At 38.8% G+C, this 7,699-nt stretch overlaps 1 protein-coding gene across 3 annotated transcripts in view; it reads left to right on the plus strand.

Moving 5' to 3' along the window:
* Positions 1-2,522: 2,522 nt before the first annotated feature.
* The window catches only part of LOC118404699 (protein FAM167A-like), a 59,057-nt gene continuing 53,880 nt past the window's right edge, over positions 2,523-7,699 (plus strand). For 2 of the 3 annotated variants that reach the window (XM_035803954.1, XM_035803958.1), the window contains exon 1: positions 5,155-5,304. The gene's annotated coding sequence lies outside the window, so the exon portion shown is untranslated. Of the gene's footprint in view, positions 2,605-5,154; positions 5,305-7,699 lie in introns of those variants that run through there. The other variant, XM_035803956.1, reaches the window with a different exon arrangement.

Below are 7,699 nucleotides of genomic sequence, written 5' to 3' on the forward strand. Positions count from 1 at the left end.
ATACAGTATGCTCGAAAATTCTGGCCTTTTTTAAACGGACGAAAATTGATTCGCGTACAGATGTCATCCATATTATAAAATCAATATGCCCTGACCTATAGAAAGATAGTCAACTGGCGCCGGCGTATATACATGAATTATATAAATAGTTCCAAATGAAAAGAAAACAGCCTTCACAATAGTAGCCTAAGCTATAACATGGGTGTGCCCTGTACGGCACTGGAGAGTTTCTATGTAGCTTTTATTCACTTTCAAAAGGAACTAGAGTTCGGCGACCTCATACCTCCATGAATATTTAGAGCTTTTGTAAATTTTATGCAATTAGCTAACATAACATTATTATTGCATGGTGTTGTTCATCAGAGTAACGTACACATGTCACAATAATAAAATTCCAATCATTGATCATATTTAAAAGAGATTTTGCAATTCTTACATAAATTATGCAAATAAGTTCCCCATTACCATGTTTGATATCTGATTATATTCCACCTATCATAATTAACATATGTTACATTTATTGAAGTCCAGTTATTGAAAACAATAAAATTATACAATTTCCTCATTAATTATGCAAATTAAGTACTCATTTGCATAACATGTATCTCATTATAAACATCTTTGCCTAAGCTACCTGCATGCCTAAAATGATGTCGATTCGTCAATCCTTTCTGCAGTTATCCTCTTTGGAATGTCTTGACAAAAACGCCCCTGCAGTTCCGAAATTAAATGTTAGGGGGCTGAAACTTGCCCCACTTTGTCATGACACTAAAAGCTATCTACCACACAAATGTCAAGACCATATCATGTCCGGGACAAGAGATACATTGAAAAAAACGGCATGATAGAATATTCTCATTAATTATGCAAATTTACTCCTATTTTGCATAATTAGTATCTTACCTTGTACAACATTGTCTAAGGTACCTACATACCAAAAATCATGAAAATCCATTGTTCCCTTCTTGAGTTATCCTCTTCAGAAGTTTTTGACAAAAATGCCCCTGCTATCCCAAACCTAGTCGGTAGGGGGCCCAAACTTGTGTCACTTATTCGTGACCACAAGAGCTATCTAACACTCAAAAATCGTGACCATAGCGTGTTCAGAACACGAGATAGCAAAACCGGAAGTTGCGCTGCAGTACCAAGGGAAGTCGCTAGGGGGCCCAAAATCTAATCACTTCTAGCTTTCACCGCACCCCGCCAACACACCAAGTATGAAACTAATCCATTCAGCCGTTCTTGAGTTATCTTGTTGACAGACAGACAGACAGACAGACAGACAGACAGACAGACAGACACACACACACACAAACGCTGGGTAAAATATAACCTCCATGACATTTCATGGAGGTAATAATCCAGAAACAGATCAAAGTAGTGGGAGATCTAGACTTTATACCGCTAAGCTTGTGCTCTAATGCGTTAACTGTAATTAACCTTCCAATACCGTTCTCAAAGATTTAAGGTTTCGGGTGGTAGTGTTAAATCTTAAATCGACTCTCTGAAGTATTCTACCGGTAGATTCTGACCTATGTCACACCCTGATAGCGCTAGCCTCCTTCGCAGACTTTTAGGGGTGTTGGAGTTTATTTGTTTTGGGAGCAGCTCATGGGCTATTTTTTCTAAGGCCACAACAAGTAAATGTTATGGATGACATCCTCTGAATACTATAATGTGAGAGGGTATAATTAATGGTTAAAAACACCCTTGCCAAATCTCTAGTACATGGTTTCCAACTAGCTGTTCGTAAAGGTACAGGTGTTTTTTATTACTGAGTATGTGACTATATAACGTTATAGCGCTATCGCGAACTCAAAACAACCGCGACTTTCCCCCTACCGCAAAATTAAATCTCCGCGAATTTAAACGCACGTAATCTACTAGCATCTTCCCGGTGTTACAAAATCTGGCTCATGTTAAAAATCGCGATTCCCTAAAAAATAAACTTATATCACATTTCCAAACCGGGAGCTTTCGGAACGAAAAGTGTGATATAAAAGACACCAAACTACACAAGACGTAAAGATAATAGTCGTGGGCATCATTCATGTATATTCTTGCGTATACATTTCTATTTTTTTGTTTCCACAAACAGCCCTGCCGGGCCCCGGTTTGGAAGTATAACGTAAGCGTTACTTAGGCCTGAGTCACATTTCCAAACCCGGCCCCAGACGAGCAGCTTTCGGGAACGAAAAATATGATATAAAAGATGCCAAACTACACAAGACGTAAAGAGAATAGTCGTGGGCATCATTTGTGTATATTCTTACGTATACATGTCTATTTTTCGTTAACACAAACAGTCCAACAAGGCATCAGTTTGGAAATGTGACGATAGCCTTAGACGCCTGCGAAGGAGGCTAACAGCTCGGGGCCTTTTGACTGTTTGTAAGGAGAAGAATGTGGTACGATTCAAAAGGACGGCGGACCCAAACAACACACGCGTGGGGCGGGGTTAGTGATGAGTGACACAGATAACTGTGTAGGACAACAGACAGAACGCACGTCGGCGTGAGGTGTGCAGACGACGTTTACCTGTCTTACATACGTGCGTACGTACAGGTGTTTTTACGTCAGGTGTGGAAGTACACGTTCACACAGGTAAGCAATCCGTACGTATGTCTTAGTGCATGTTGTTTTCTAGAGTGTCAATATATGACTTGTTGTTCAGGGGAAGATTTTGACAAAGTGTTTTCATGAAAGATCCTTTTGAGATGCATGCAAAAGTGTCTGACAGCAGAGACACCTATGGCATAGAACACACACGGGCAAGCATATGTCTTGTCATGAATAAACAATGAATATAAAATTCTACCACGAAAGTGACATCTGTATGATAATATATTGTTTTCTTTGCAAAATCTTACCCGTAGGCTTGATATACAGTAAGACTTCAGTAATGGAGTAGGTAATGCTTGTTTCTGATCGACTATAAAGTACTACGTTTACCAATGTTGGGTCAAATTTCGGTCCTTCTTTTAATGCAGCAGTGAACTGTCCCACGTTCTGCATAATGTATGGTTTTGTGATTTTTTTTTGTACAAACGTAGTGATTTGGTGATTTTCTAAATGGTAAAAGCTCTGTAAAGTTGTGGCTCATCTTCGAAATAATCTGTTTCTTTTGGACTCGTGAGTGCACGAGGTAATAAAATGCATGTCATTTAAATTTTCACTGCTGCATTCATTGAGCAATACTCACATAATGTCGTGAACAGATAGCTTTTTATAGCGACCCCTTTCTATCCAAATACGTTACAAGAAGAGTGAGGAATCGAAAATTAGAAAACTTTTTTCTCCATGTCGTCGTGTACTGTTTTACACAACAACACCCAACCAGTTTGTTTACGTATACCGACCACCGGGCTAAATGATTGACATACGAACAGGACGACTTTAAAAAGATTAAGCCTTTCTTTTGTTTTCCTGTCAGCAAACGTCATTCATCATACGCAATTCGAGTGTTGTCTCCATAACAGAGTTTCCAATATCTACTCATAATTTTCAGGGTAAAAATTGCTTCAGAGCTTTTAAGTGGTAAAATTGTTTATCTTTTAATCTTGGACGTTAGTTATGTTTGAATATTTTTACAGCTGCTTACCGAGTTATTGTATAGAAGAGCATTCCTTTACAACAATACGTCCGTATAGAGTTTCATATAAGTGGGTCACATAGTCGGCCAACTATGCTAGGCGCTTCCGATTTTGCCCTTGAATATGCCGTTTAAAATACTTATAGACACGTAAACTAAAATATGACTGGACATAAAGAAATAACTGAATTTTGTATAAAAAAGACGTTTTCTAAAAACTGACCTTTTTCTTTGAATAAAAGCAATTTTCTTATCAAAGAAAGGACTTCGTTTACGATACAATTTCAGTAATATCTGACGGTCCCTTATCATAGTCATCTCAAAAATCACCTAAAAGATGACAGGACATTAAGAAATACTCAATTCTACAAAAATATGTTTTCTGAAAACTGACGTTTTTTAAACCAAAGTGCCTAACTTTTTAATCAAAGAAATGACTTCTTTTACGGTACAATTTCAGTGATATCTGATTGTCACTTATCATGATCATCTCAAAAATGACCTGAAACACCTGAATAAGGACAGATACACATCAACACTATAAAAAAAAGGTAGTCACTGTTTGATGAAAATTCTATTCACTTTGCACATACGTGACTAATGAATCTCTTCAACGGTATAAAAATATGTTTTCTGAAAACGGGCGTTTCTAAAAATCAAATTAAAGTGTATAACATTCTGTTAAAAGGGGATTTCGTTTACGGTACAATTTCATTGATATTTGACGGTCCCTTAAGCTTACCATAATCATCTCAAAAATCTAGACGAGGTTTGGTTAAGTGTTTTGCCTTTTGGTGTGACATATTCTACATTCTATCAACGTTACCTTTGGGGTATTTTGTTGTAGCCGCATACCTAGGCAGTAACAACGTATTTTGTGGTTGGGACAAAGGAAAAGAAAGAAGTTTGAATTCTTTGCTTGTATGAAAAGAATAACAAGCAATCTTGATTGGAAGTCCATCTGTGTTACATAGTAGAAACCATTCGGGATCAAAATTAAACTAACACAATTTAATAATTTCCAACACAAAAAATAACTTTACTAAATTTTTGACGGACTTGCAGTCTAGCAGTCTTTATAAGGAATGAACAATCCACTGCATCTGTGACGTCACAAAATGCAGATAGAACACATGACTCGTTGAGCAGTGGATCATGAGTTGCAGGAAGCCTATGGCGGCCCCCGTCTCCGTTAAGGGTTGCTGTAAATCTCACAGAGTCACGTGTTCTATCTGCATAACCTGGCGTTACAGAAACAGGGGGTTCTCATTCCTTGACAAAGACTGGAGATGGACAGTCGAAAATTGTTTCGGAAAATTTCACTGAAACTTTTATGAAAAAAAGCACGTAATCATGGAAAAATATTTAACAAATTTTACGACAAAGTTTTTTTGAAAGAAATCAAAGTATAGATTTTTGTAACCAGTCACTGAATTCTAAAATCTGTCATCTCCTTTTAGAACATGATGCACTGTTGCAACGGGCCTCAAATACTTTCCCCCGAAAATGTTTCATTTTTTCACGTCCGCCATGTTGTTCCATGTTTGATTACAGCTAATCGATGTAACAGTTATTGTTAGGTCAAAGGTCACAGCCTGACACCGGACCATAGCCGACCTTTGCAAGGACATTACAGACCTGTTACATTTTATCCCTAGGGGTCTTCAGTATTCTACTGTCGGTGTGCTTTCATCTTACAACTTCGAGCAAAGGTATTTTTTTCCCATTCGTATGACTATTGGAATGATTCGATATTTACGAGTAGACATTCCTTACAGCGTAGCTAGTACATTAGAGGAGGTTTAGAAACTGCGGTGTATTAATATGTTTTGATGTACCTTGTCATTGCCGCGTTAAAGTCATTGTGCTTACTTTTGTGTGCCTATAGCTATAGAGGACCTTTCTAAAGACCCTGTGCTCCATTGTGCATAAAGGTCTCTCTCTCGTACTTCCCCCCCCCCCGCCCCCCCCCCTCCCTGCTTCTCTCTGTATACTCTCCCTAGCCCTACTTCTCTCCGTCCCTCTCTTTCCCTAGAAACTCCTTCACCGGCGTCTGGGGGCCTTGGCGTAAGTTTTATTCGGTCACTGTTGTTGTTTATATCCGGGGTATTGGACGGTTGTTGCCTACCAGGACGTCAGTAGATTGGATCAAAAAATGATATTCAAATTAGCGGCTCAAATTACTGGTTAATATGTAAATCAATCTTTTGCCAAACACCTGCTTTTTGCCTACCACTGCGTCACCGTGACATCATCGCGATCGCTCGTATTCGCGATTTTTAACCCCCCAGCTGGGGACCCGTACTTCCCAGTATGTATTCTTTTCCCGGCATTTTCCTTTCCTGGCATATGTTCCTTTCCTGGCGTATTACCGGTTAAAAATCGAGAATCCCCCACCCCCAAAAAAGCTTACACCAGGGCCCCCCCAAAGACGCCGGTGCAGGAGGCTACTCTTCCCCCTCCCCCTCTCCTTCTCTCTCTCTCTGTCTCTCTCTTTCTCTCCTTCTTCCTTTTCCTCTCTCTCTCTCTCTCTCTCTCTCTCTCTCTCCCTCTCTCAGTCCCCACCGGTACCCCTTTCTCGGATAGGTATTTTTTTCTCATGTGGCTGTAGTTGATAAATGTTGTTACCTTCCTTCTGATTTGCTTGTTGGTCATTCTTTAAAAACAAAATTGCCTTGCTGTCCTTGCAGTGCATGTAATCAATGATTCCCCCTCCTTTCCCCAATTGTTACATGTATTCTACGTACCATGACGTTGTACTCCTCTTTTAAGGACGAATGTAATATTGTCCCTTAGACGGGCAAAAGCGTACGACCACATATTGTTAGACCTTATAAGTACCGTGTGAGTCATGCTATTGACGTGGGGTGATGCTGTCTGGAAAAGCAATTAGTAATTTTAAGCGATACACTTTGATATGGATCGTCAACAGAAGAATTTGCTTTTAAATACTTACACATTGTTCTAACAAAGTCTGAAACAAAATCGACACTGCAGTCCCTCAAAAAGCTGTTATGGGGCTCAATCCAAAATATTTCTCTCTATTCACCAAGAGATATCTACAACTAAAAAATCATGATCATAGCATGTCCAGAACAACGGGATATTAAAACCGGAAGTTCCACTGCAGTGTCGTAACAAGTCGCTAAGTGGCTCAAAATCTAATTATTTTAGCTCTAATCAACACATACCAACATATCAAATATCAAGACAATCCATCCAGGAACTCTTGAGTTATCATGGCCAGAGACATACAGACACACACACAACCACACACAAACACTGCCTAAAATATTACCTTCTTGGCCACGGTAGTGAGAGATATGAGCTAGATACATGTGACGTTTCAAATCATTGGTTAATGTAAAATAGTAATTCTAAGTATCATTCTTGTGGCATTTACCGCATGCAGATAGTTTTTTTTTGCTATTCGCAGGGGCATGTTTACTTGTGCCTACAGCAGTGAACATTTTTCTTAGGTCATGGTAAATTGAAGCAAAAATTACTGTAATAATTAGTCTATAATTGTAGCCCGAAGTATCCAATACTTCAAAGGCTCTAGCTTCTTTGCGAGTCAACTTTTAGCGACTTTCTTTGCTAGGTAACTCTTCTTTTTGTTAAAATGTACTGTTTTGTTGTCCAGGCGATCCCCACAACACTTTAGAAGAAACTATTTCAACAACAATGCGTGTTAAGCATATCCTGATCATTGTCAATTCATTCACTCTCTCATTGTATTTCTTATCACAACTTAAGATCTATGATACGTAGTCTTGCATACCTGCGTACGTTCCTTAGAAGTCTTTTTCTTAAAACTCTCCACGCTTGACTTAAAGAAACTCGTTTATCAAAGACACAAAGCAGTCTGGTCCACAAGGAAACACTGTGTCCTGTTAATCAAATTTAAGTAATGGGGTCTAGAAAATTCTTAGATTTGGATCTCCGAGTATGTCTTGCCTCAGGCATTGTTTGTAAACACAAGTGTTGGAGCGTTCATTCCTTGGCGTGAACAATGAATTTGACTGTTTTGTAGACATGCATGGTTATGTTTTAAGAATTCTTTTGTCGTCATTTTTTTTGCAATATACAAGATAGTCAAAAAGGCCT

Source organism: Branchiostoma floridae, chromosome 17 (assembly GCF_000003815.2).
Source record: "Branchiostoma floridae strain S238N-H82 chromosome 17, Bfl_VNyyK, whole genome shotgun sequence".
Taxonomy (NCBI): Eukaryota; Metazoa; Chordata; class Leptocardii; order Amphioxiformes; family Branchiostomatidae; genus Branchiostoma; species Branchiostoma floridae.